We start from the raw sequence: 12,059 nt of genomic DNA, 5'->3' as shown, positions 1-12,059 counted from the left end.
TTTGGAAAGAGAAGGAAGTATAATTTCATTCAAATTGTTGTATTCTTTTCTAATGTGTAAGACATGTGGATGGAGAAAACAGAAAAAGAGATAGATATTCCCTATAATGACTTTCTTTTTCTGAACAAAAGCCAAGTGATTGCAGCAATCTGATCCTTTTCTTCCCGGCCATCCTATTTCCATCATTTTCTTAACCAAATGGTAGCTTTAAGTTGAGGTATTATTTGTTTAAAGAGTAAGACGAAGGGAAGGTGCAATGCTTAGTAATCTTAGTCTTTACGCTAGTGGACATATGTCCACATTTTCCAAGAAAAATGTGTGTTTGTCAAAATGGATCCCCCGAAACTCTGCAGGTGTTCTAGTGGAGGAAATTTGCTGAGTGCATTATCTGCTCGGGTCCTTTCCAACAAGGTGCTCAACTGGACGTCTGTTCTAATCTTGATTGTTTTCCCTTTGAATTTGATTTTTTGCTGATAATAACAATAGCTACCATTTATAAAACCCACATGGCATTTGTCTCATTTAATCTTCACAAAAACGCCATGAGATAAGTATAGTTATTTAAATTATTCCCACAAGCTTAGGGAAGGTAAGTAAATGGTGCAAGGTAATAAGGATCAGAGCTGGGATTGCAAACCCAGTTTATCAGACTCCCAAGTCAGAGTGCTTTAACTCAATGTTTTACTGCTTCAATCGCTATGGAGTTTTAAATAAAGAATTCTGTAAAAACCATACTAAATTATCAATAAAAGGTCTTAAAGAATTTTCTTCCAGTGCTAAGCTGGCAGGATGTTGAAGTAATACCTGATCTGCCCTGTCTCTTTCTGCCTTACACAACTCCCCCAGGATTCCGCACACCTGAGGGCACAGAGGAACACACACTGTCTCCTGAATGAGGCCACAGGGCACCCACGTGAAGAACCACATTCTGGAACTTGAAGTCATTTGCAGTCTTACCGCAGGCAATTGCTGAGGGGCTCGATGGTAAGGAAGAATATGTAGAATATGTAGAATAAGCTTATTTTTGAAGTGGATTTCACCTTAATGGGTAAATACTGATGGAAAACCTAAGAGCACCTACATGAAACACCGAAAGTAAGAATCACAGCACACTCCATAGATGAGTGCTATCTGAAAGAACTTTCTTTTTTTAATATATTTTATTGATTATACCATTACAGTTGTTCTATTGCCCCCCTTCATTCCCCTCCACCCGCACACTCCCTTCCCCACCATTCTCCCCCCCTTAGTTTATAACCACGTGTCTCAAGTTCTTTAGATTCTATATTTCCCCCACTATCCTTGCCCTCCCCCCTATCTATTTTCTACCTACCATCTATGCTATTTTCTGTGCCTTCTCCCCCCTTCTCCCCCTCCCACCCCCCTGTTTCTAACCCTCCATGTGTTCTTCATTTCTATGGTTCCACTCCTGATCTAGCTGTCCTCTTGGTTTGCTTTGGTTTTAGGTGTGGTTGTTAATAACTGTGTGTTTGCTGTCCTTTCACTGTTCATATTTTTCATCTTCTTTTTCTTATATAAGCCCCTTTAGCATTTCATATAATATGGGCTTGGTGATGATGAACTCCTTGAACTTGACCTTATCTGAGAAGCACTTTATCTGTCCTTCCATTCTAAATGAAAGTTTTGCTGGATAAAGCAATCTTGGCTGTAGGTCTTTGGATTTCATGACTTGGAATACTTCTTTCCAGCCCCTTCTTGCCTGTAAGGTCTCTTTTGAGAAATCCGCTGACAGTCTGATGGGTACTCCTTTGTAGGTGACTGTCCCCTTATCTCTTGCTGCTTCTAGGATTCTCTCCTTCATTTTAATCTTGGCTAATGTAATTATGATGTGCCTTGGTGTGTTCCTTCTCGGGTCCAACTTCTTTGGGACTCTCTGAGCTTCCTGGATTTCCTGGAAGTCTATTTCCTTTGCCAGACTGGGGAAGTTCTCCTTTATTATTTGTTCAAATACATTTTCCACTCGTGGCTGTTTCCTTCCCCCTTCTGGTACCCCTATAATCCGGATGTTTAAAGATGTCCTGGGGGTTCCCAAGCCTCTCCTCATTTTTTTGAATCTCATTTCTTCATTCCTTTCTGGTCGGATGTTTCATTCTTCCTTCTGGTCCATTCCATTGATTTGAGTCCCAGTTTCCTCTCCATCGCTATTGGTTTCCTGGACATCTCCCTGCATTTCAATTAGTTTAGCCTTCATATGTTCCTCTAATTTGTGACTATAATCTACCAGTTCTGTGAGCATCCTGATAAACAGTGTCTTGAATTGTGCTTCTGAGAGGCTGGCAATTTCTTGGTCACTTAGAGTTATTGGCTCTGGGACTTTGAGTTCTTCTTGTGCCATCTTTCGGGTTGTTCGTGCCTGTTCCATAGCAGGATCAGAGCCCTAAAGTGTTCACTAGAACAGGGCAACTAAGTCACTGGGTTGTGACGTTGTATGTGGGGGCGGGGTCAAAGAGGGACAATGGCTTCCCTCTGCCGCCTGCCACCGTGGCCCCCACCGGCACCGCAGCCACCACTGTCACCAGGCCCACGTGTTTCGTTCCACTGCATGCTAGTGTGCCACCGCCGGCAGCCCTCGCCCCCTGGGGCCTGTGTGGTCCGTCTCACTGTGCGCAAATATGCGACCATGGTCAGTCTGCCCCACACCCCAACTGGTTCCGGGCTGCCTGCACACCTAGGTCAGGGGATCTGTCCTGCCCGACCCTGCTCCACTGCTGGCTCCGCCTCTCTTACCGTCCCCGTTGAATAGTTCGTAGTTGTTGGACTTCTGTATAATTCCGTTTTCTGGTCTTTGGGTGTGTCCTATTTCTCCAAACCTTTGTTGTATTCAAACTTGGTTGTGGGAGAAGTTACAGTGTTTCCACCTATGCCTCCATCTTGGCGGAAGTCCTGAAAGCACTTTCTATAATTATGAAATGTGTTTTATCTGTGCTGTCCACTATGATAGCCACTGACCTCATGAGGCTATTGAGCACTTGAAATGTGATCCCTCCAATGGAGGGACTAATTTTGTTAATCTTAATTAGTTAATTGTAATAGTCACACGTTTAAATAGTCACACGTGGCCAGTGGTTACCTTGTGGGACAGTACAACCTTAGGTGACCATACAAACTGTGGTGTAAGAGGCAGGTGAGCACTTCAAGCACACCAACATTCACATCATGGGAAAGCTGGAAGGAGAGGAGAGGGAGCAAGAAATTGAAAACATATTTGAAAAAATAAGGACTGAAAACTTTCCTAACCTGGTGAAAGAAATAAACACACAAGCCCAGGAAGTGCAGAGTCCTGAATGAGATGAACCCCAAAAGACCCACACCAAGACACCTCATAATTAAAATGCCAAAGGTTAAAGACAAAGAGGGAATCTTGAAAGCAGTAAGAGAAAAGGAGTTACCTACAAGGGGGCTCCCAAAGGACTGTCAGCTGATGTCTCAACAGAAACCTTGCAGGCAGAAGGGAGTGGAAAGAAATATGCAAAGTGATGAAAATCAAGGATCTACAGCCAAGATGACTCTACCCAACAAAGCTATCCTTTAGAATCAAAGGACAGATAAAGAGCTTCCCAGGTGAAAAAAAAAGCTAAAAGAGTTCCTCACCACCAAACCAGTAGCACATGAAGTGTTAAAGGGTTTTCTTGAAGAAGAAAAAGAAAGGAAAAAACATAAAAAATATGAACAACAAAATGGCAATAAGTACGCATCTATCAACTGTTGAATCTAAACATCAAAATACATAAACAAACAGAATGGAAACAGACTCATAGATACAGAGAACATTTTGGAGATTGCCAAATGGGAGAGGTTTGGAGCGATGGGTAAAAAAGGTGAAGGAGTTAAGAAGTACAAATAGGTGGTTACAAAATAGTCACGGGGATGTAAAGTACAGCACAGGGAATATACCCAACGCTATTCTAATAACTACGCACAGTGTCAGATGGGTATGAGATTTATCGGAATAATTACTTAGTAAGTTATATAATGTCTAATCACTGGGGTGTACACCTGAAAGTAATATTATATGTCAACTGTAAATTAAAAAATTAAAAATGATTTTTGAAAACAGCTAGATGAGGATGGTCAGGGAAGGTCTCATCAAGTTGTACCCTGAGCAGTATTTGAAGTGGGAGAGAAAGGGAAAATAATGCAATTGGACCGAGAAAGAAAGGAGGAAAGAGGGGAAACAAGGGCTTTGTCCTAGTAGAACAGTAGCTACAGATTTAGATGCCCATTGGAAGGTATCAGGAAAGTCATGTAAACCAAGAAAACGGGTTGGGGAAAGAGACAGCAAGGCGTGGCAGGGACTATGGAGAACTTGAAACTGTCCCAGCAAATATGGCAGGCATTGGTCAGCTCCAGCCAGTCAGTTAGTGCCATACAGAGATGCAATCCCCGTGTTGACTATCTTCATATTTTTTGAGAGAAGTCAGAAATTCAGATTTTTATGAAAATTCATCTAATTTCAAGTGTTGGCAACCGTATCAATCTGTGTGGGCAAAATGTTTTTAGTGGATGCGTTGGTGCCCCACTCAGGTCCACTCAGCATGCACCTCTGCACACCGGCTGCCTCCTGCGAATGCCTTTAACCCTCCACCTGAAGACATCGTGCGCACACTTGGCCTTCACGCAGGGCAGGCTGGGGATGTGAAAAGTTAGTGCTCTCAGAAGCAGATGCCCACCAAACAGACATGGGTGAGTGCATAAATATCCAATTTCCTCACCTCTCAGCTGGCATAGCTCTGGGCTGTCGTCTTCTGTGTAGTCTCCCAGAATCCCCACGTGAGACTGAGCTCTGGCCGTCCACAGCAGAAACTAGCGGAGCTGTGCCATTCACTGTTTTCCATTCCTTCCCTGTCTCACTTCCCCCCATCACCTACCAGTATGGCTAGGCTTCACCTTCAAATAAACTACTTGCGCACCAATCTGTACCTTAGAACCTGATTCTGGAGGGACCCAAACAAGGCATATTTGCAACAAACAAAATTTCAGTGATAAACTCCTTAAGTCTTAGTTCTCATTTCTGTCCCAGCCAGCGCAAGTGCATTTCGGAGACTCTGCCTGGGGGTCCAAGGCGCCCTCCCCCACGTGGCTCTGCCTCTGCTCCATTTTCCTTCTCTGCGTTCCGCTGCGGGTGGAGAAAGAGAGAGAGTCGGGGCACTGGGAGAGGGACTTTCCCTGGCAAGGCCGAGAAGCAGTGACAGCACTTTTGCCCACATTCCACTGGCAGGACTCATTCGCCCGGTCCCTCCAACCTGCGAGGGGAGGCTGGGGGATGCAGTGGCGCTGTGCACCCTCTGCAACTTCTTCAGATTTGGTAAAATACTGTCCAGGCCAAAGAGACCATGCCTTTGAACCAGAGCCAGCTTGTGGGCCACCGATTTGGAATCTGTTACCTGCACTTCCCCTAAAAGTCAGAACAAGTGCCAGCAAGTCATCCAACAAGTCCTTAACGTACACAGAAACAAATGTGACATCCTTCACCCAATCCTGGAATAAGATAAGTATATGGAAATCAAATCACTTCCTCATTGACCAGTTTTATCATTTCAGGGAGAAAATTTGAATTTCACTCTGATAGTTCTTGTATAACAGTGGCTCCCAACACAATAAATTTCTTGCTGCATTCTCTGCAAGGTGACGGTCTACCTGTGAACAAAAGATCTTTGAAGCGTAGCCCTACTACCGCTTCATCTTCAGCTGCTCTCCCCCTCGCTGTATGCACTCTAGCCATGTGTTTGTCTCTTGAACTTGCCACACTTTTCCCCGCCTCCAGGCCTTTGCACTTGCTGTCCCCTGTTCTAGTTAGGTGTCCCCTCTCTCGCCTCTTCTCCTTCCCCGACTCTTTACCTATTCGACCCCTGTGTACCAATCAAGTCTCAGTGTAAATGCTCTTTCCTCAGAGAAGCTTTCACTGAGCATCCAAAATCGAGTCACTGTCCTCTGCCCACTGTTATTCTTGCTTGTTCCGTCTATGACAATTTGAAATGCTATTTGTGTATTTTGTGTGTGTCCTCCGAGCCTGCTCATGTCAGCACCACGCACACAGCCCTCCACGCAGCGGCAGGCACAAAGCTGGTGCTCAAAACGGATTTGCTGAACAAACATGTGAATATTGAAAAAATTCCATTGCTTTAAAGAATTTTGTGAGCATACTTCTTATAATTAAAAAGAATATATCCCAACCTGTTTTGAAAGTTTACTTAGACTTTATTGGGATTTAGGGAAGAATAGTATTTGTACAATGAATGTTACCTGAAGCAACGAGGTAAAATGAAAGTTCTTTCTTTATCCTAGAAATCCATGAACTTAACCTTTTCTAAAACTAGCCTAGATAAAACTCTATGTGATCATTTATGTCAACAGGAGTGGAGGGATAAAAACTCTTTGAAAAAGTGAAAACAGCATTATTACAATGTAAAGCGTTCTTTTCTAAAACCATGATTGTCCTAAGTAACCTACCAAGCCACCGGGATCAAAAAAAAAAAAAAGCAGGCGTTAACTCCAATTCTTCCCTTTCGTTTACGCTGCACACTCCAGTCTGTCTGCCGTCACCGGGAGTTGTACTCCCAACTGTGGTCCCTTCTCCCAGAGAGACAGCAGCCTGAGTGGGAACGGAGAAAGGGTGTGGCATTGGAAGACGGGGGAGTGCTTCCTGCTTGTGGCGCATTTTATTTCCACCGGTTCTAAAACGGCCCCCGGGGCACAACGCAGAGGTTAGGGCTGAAACAGTCAGACCACTTGGTTCCAGGCCCAGCGCTTGCCTGCTGTGATGCGGGCACTTTACTTGGTTGGGTCTCAGCTGCGGTTCCTCTCATGAAAGGAGGAATATTGGTACCTCCCTCATGAGGTGGTGATAGCCATGAGTGAATACGGTGATTCGAGGACACATTAAAAACGGAAAGAAAGAAGGAAGAAAAGGAGGGAGGGAGAGAGGGAGGGAGGGAAGGAGGGAAGGAAGGAAGGAAGGAAGGAAGGAAGGAAGGAAGGAAGGAAGGAAGGAAGGCAGGCAGGCAGGCAGGCGAGAGAAAGAAAAGAAAAAAGAAAAGAAAGAGAAACCTTACTGTGAAAGCACTGTGAACCAGTTTTGTGTGGAGTCCCTTAGACTCCCTGGGACTCACCTATTTTTCCTAAAAAGTCAAACGGGTGGTGGGCCACAGGACTTCTATTGGGCTGTAGCGGTCAATGATAAAAGCTCTGGAGGTTCCATTTTTGCCCAAGACTGTGTCGCTCTGAGCTTCCAGGTGCATAGTGAAGCTGTCTATTTAAGAAGCACACTTATTTGTTTAGTTAGAAACATGATTTTGGGGTTTTAGTTTTTACTTGGAAGGGATTTATTGGCAACTGGTGAGATTTGAAAGTTTTTTCTCTATAGGAGGTGGATTTGGAAGCCTGGAACTCTTTTGGAAGCTGAAACTAATTAAAATATTTATTTTAGCACCCGTAGCTAAGACACTGCAGGGGAGAGAGTCCAGCATTGATTTTTATGAAGGTGTAATCATATCTACTAACCTCTCATGTGTGCTGTTCAGCATATGCCCCAGCACCTCCCCACCTGCCCGGCCACCTGCCTGGCGCGGTAATTGGTAGAACAGTATTTAACACCTGACCTAAGGGCACCCAGGGCTCCCCATCCCCACCCAAGAACAATGCAGCCCTGTTCCTTCCACCTTTTATTACCGATAGACCCACCTTTGAGTGAACTACTCTCCGAGTTCCACATTCACTGAGAGCTGTAAAGCTGCAGAGAGGAAAAGAGAATGAGGAAAGCTGAAAGATGAAGAAATCCAGTGTCTGTTTGGGGGTGTGCTATCACAGAGGCTGAGGACCATACAAAATACATAAGCGTCCTCTGTGCTTCCGGAGTGCTTACAAAACCCTTGAAGAAGTGTGATTTCAGTACAAAGACAAAGCTGATTTTGGTACAAGACAAAGCTAACGCGAACATCCACCATTTTTGAATGGTGAAAACTAGTGACGATTGAACTTTGACTGAAGACGAGGGTTGCGGCTGTAGACAAACCCCAGGAACTATGAACACCCTCCGTGTCCCAGCAGGGCTCAACGCTTCGTCGATCACATTACTCCGCCCTACTCTCCATAGGTGTATGGTGTTTGGAACATTTTACAGGTAATAAAACTGTGACTCTGTGAAGTTCAGTGCCGTGGGAAGCAGTTATTAGCGGACTGAGTGCGTAGACTTGGAGGTCACGAGGACTTCCAAGCCTCTCCTAATGACCAGGAGCATGACTTTGGGCAAGTTACTTCCTCTTTGTAAACCTCTGGGGTTTTTTCCAGCTGTAAAAGAGGAGTGATAACAGCTAGTGAACCACGTTTCTTATGAAGATTCAATCAGTGAAAGCAAGAAAAATGTGCCACATCACCTGTCACGGGGGGCAGGACAAGTCAAGTTTTGACATCCTCCTCCACAAAGGCCACACTCGGGGAGGGCGGGGGGTAAGGGGCAGAGGCAAGATACCAGCCTGGGATTTTTGTTCTACTTAAAGCGTTCCATTTTTTGAGAACTGAAATCAGGGAAAGTAACTGAAAGTGGAAAAGGGTGAACAGGGAGAACAAAACTGGAAAGAAACGGATCAATCCTGCTTCTGGAACACACCGGATATGGGTCCTTTGACTCCCATGTCAGGCTTTAGAAAAAAATCTGATGACCTAAGAACTATAGGTTTTTACCAAAAGAAGAGACTCTGTAAGGCTTCTGGAGTCCCCAGCCTTGATGGTGAAGAGAAATTATAATGTTTTATTGTTACAGGCTAAGTCCCATTTCTTTTTCTCCAAGACTTTCCTCACACCCCCCTTTCTCTGCCTCTCCGTCTCTTGACCTCAGCCTCCTTCTTCAAGGGCCAGTTCAAATCCTACTTCCTCTCCATGAGTCTGCTCTCCCCTTTCTCTGGAGGCCAAAACATTTCTTTTTAGTGTGACATTTATTTTTTTTATATATTTTATTGATTGTACCATTACAGTTGTTCTATTCCCCTCTTCAATCCCCTCCACCCACACCATTTAATTGATTTCTTTGTTTCATAAAGATTAATCTCCCTCAAATAAGTTATGTGCTGCCTTTGTCTACCCCACAGGGTTGGATACTACGTTGAAAACCTAGGAGGCTCTAATAGACATGTGCTTTGTACCAATTCTTGTTGAGAAATGAACTGATTATGGCCGTTGTGAAACACCCACCTGGCAGCCAGGACTGCACTGTAAACTTGGCACAGAATTGGAAGATCTGGTCCCCACCCTGAAGGTACTTTCATCCCTAAAGAAAACAAAGCTCACAGCATTTTATAACTGGAGCTGCCGTGGCAGAAAGGTCAGCAGTGTGGATTCCAGCGTTACTTCTTTCCCTTGCCTTGCTTCACAGGAAAATGGACACAATAGTAGGACCTGCTTGGTGGGGCCTTTGTTGGGTTTAAATGAGAGGGTGCCAGTCTACCTCAGTGCAGAGCCCTCCATATACCAAGAGCTCAAAGTCAGCTCTCGATAGCTTCAGAAATGAGAAAAGCATTTGATCAAACGCCCGGGTGGAATGACAAACATCTTCTACTCAAGAGGCCCACCTGGACATATTCCAGGTACAGCTCGAGCTGCTGTTAACTTATTTTATGGGGAAATACATGGTGATGGAAAAAAATAAGTAAATAAAAATTTAAAAATATGGTCAGGCCTTTTATGCCAAGTACATAGCTCACAGTGAGGACAACACTTCCGCCCCACGCCAGTTTCTATACAGTGGCGTGGGGGAGAGGAGAAACGCATTGGAAAAATTTGCTGAGCAGCTCACTTCTGGGCCTGTGAAGTCCCAGAAAGAGATGCCGCTGGAAGTCAGAGCCCTTTATTGTCCTCGCCGTCCTGAGTCCCAGGGATGGGTAACTTGGAGACAGAAAGCGATAGAGTTCCAGGCGGTGAATGTGGAGGAGCTTGCTGCTATGTGCTCCATTATGAGGGGAGCAGTGGGCTGAGGACACCGAGCTGCCGTAGAACTGCGCTGTGTATTTTTCCCAGCAGAGGCCCCATTTCAACACAGGCAACATTTCCTTTTTCTGAGACTGCTTTGAGGAAAACAAGCAGGCAGATTTGATATTACTGAGCCGGAATGGTGCGGCCTGAGAGGCGTCTTGTGGACCAGCACCCTGGCTCTGGGAGCAGTTGTGTCCAGCGTTGGCCGGGAGGAGGGGGGCGAGGCTCTTTGGGAAATGACTTTGGAGCACACGAATGCGCTCTCCTAAGGGGGCTGTGGGAGTCCTTTGAATAAGTATCAGCTTGGTTTCTGGTGGTTGCTGATCCCGTGGGGAGCACCTACCACACTAAAGGGAAACTCTCCAGCAACTGTGCTTAGCATAAGGATGCCACAAATAGCAAAAAGGGTTTCTGGTTCAGAGGCTTCCTGTTGCAAATTTAACCCATGTTTTTGGTGAACTTGGTGGGGGCGGTGTCGGGGTGGGGGGAGCATCTGTCAAGAGGGTCTCAGGTTGATCCCCTTAATACACATCCCTGCAGCTGGGGAAGTCACAGGGCTGAGTGCACTTGGTTTTGAATATGAGCATCCTCCTCTCCTAAATGAAGATAAGAGAACTACTGCAACTGCTCAGCGTCCAGCAGAAGTAACGCCTGCTTGAGTGTGTTTGGCAGGGTAATAATACAGGTGTAATAATTTACAGTTTTAATTTAAGCATTTCACCTACAATGTCTTATGGTATTCTTGAGTGTGATATTGTTACATTACAGAATTACAGAATTACATGCTTAGGATTTTATAATAAAAGGTTTTGTAAGCAAAGGGGGCGTTATTTGTGCCGGACCCTGCAGCTCCAACAGAGGCATGTGGTGAAATATGGAAGGAAGCTCTGCCGGCTCAACAACGACCAGCGGAAAGCCTTTAGGAAGGTGATAAGGTGATAAGGTGACCATCCCGGTAACAGCAACAACCCTGCAGAGCGCGTTGTCCGCTTGCTCTCTCTGGGCACTGTGCTCAGCCCTGCGCTATCTCTGAGTTCTCGCTGTCACTCTGCAAGGTAGGCACTGCGACCTTCCCTTTAGGTTGAGGTGCCTGACGCACTGACAGGTCAGCCGCCTGCCTGGAGTCACACAGCCTGCAAGGGCAGAGGCAGGGCTTGGCTGCAGACTGTCCTTGTTCCAAAGTTTCTTCTCTTTCCCTCAAGCTTTTACAAGCTTCACTGAACTCAATATGCATGAAACACCTGCTGGGTGTAGGGCAGCGCCGGAGGTCCCCCAGGGGGACAGGAAGAAGTGTGAGACCACCAGTGCCTGCAGAACAGTTCTGGAAAAGCGAGGAACCGTTTGCATGGTTATCATGTGGATGAGACTAAGAGCTATCTCCCAAAGAACACACTAATCCTTCCTGAGAAAATAAGGTGGAAACCATGTCTGCTTCCTGTCCAGAGTGCAAACATCTCCTGGGGCTGCGAGAGGGCCAGGGGTCAGAGCACACATCAGGTCTTCGGGCTGAAGGTCCTGAATTCGGGTCCCAGCTGTACCCCAAACTAGTTCTGTGTCCTGGGCATTACTTCGCCTCCTCGGGACTCAGTTTCCTAGTTTAGAAGAATAATAAAAATGAAAATTTAACGTTTGCCTTGGACTATTGTTTGTACAAGGTTCAGTGGAGACCACATAAATTATATAAACATACTGCAAAAACTTTTTTTAAAATCTTCAGCCAACGATAGGTTTATTGATTTTACAGAGAGGAAGGGAGAGTGAGAGAGGGAGAGAAACATCTATGTGAGAGAGAAACATTGATTGGTTGCCTCCCACACACACCCCAACTGGGGATTGAACCTGCAAACTTTTTGGAGTATAGGATGATGCTCTAACCAACTGAGCCACCTGGCCAACACTTAAGAAATTTCTTTATTGAGTTTTATTCCTTGGGAGGGCTGCAGGGAGCCAGGGAGATCTCATGGAGGGCTCAGTGCTTGGGGACAGCCTTGTAGATGAAGAGGACAAAGAAAGCCCCCTCCCAAAGCGGTGTCCAACCTTTTGTTATTTCTGTACCACACTGGAGAACAGTTATT

This window comes from Sturnira hondurensis, unplaced genomic scaffold (genome assembly GCF_014824575.4).
Source record: "Sturnira hondurensis isolate 20B ecotype Veracruz unplaced genomic scaffold, ASM1482457v3 Scaffold0013515, whole genome shotgun sequence".
NCBI classification, from domain to species: Eukaryota; Metazoa; Chordata; class Mammalia; order Chiroptera; family Phyllostomidae; genus Sturnira; species Sturnira hondurensis.
This window is presented reverse-complemented; position numbering follows the sequence as displayed.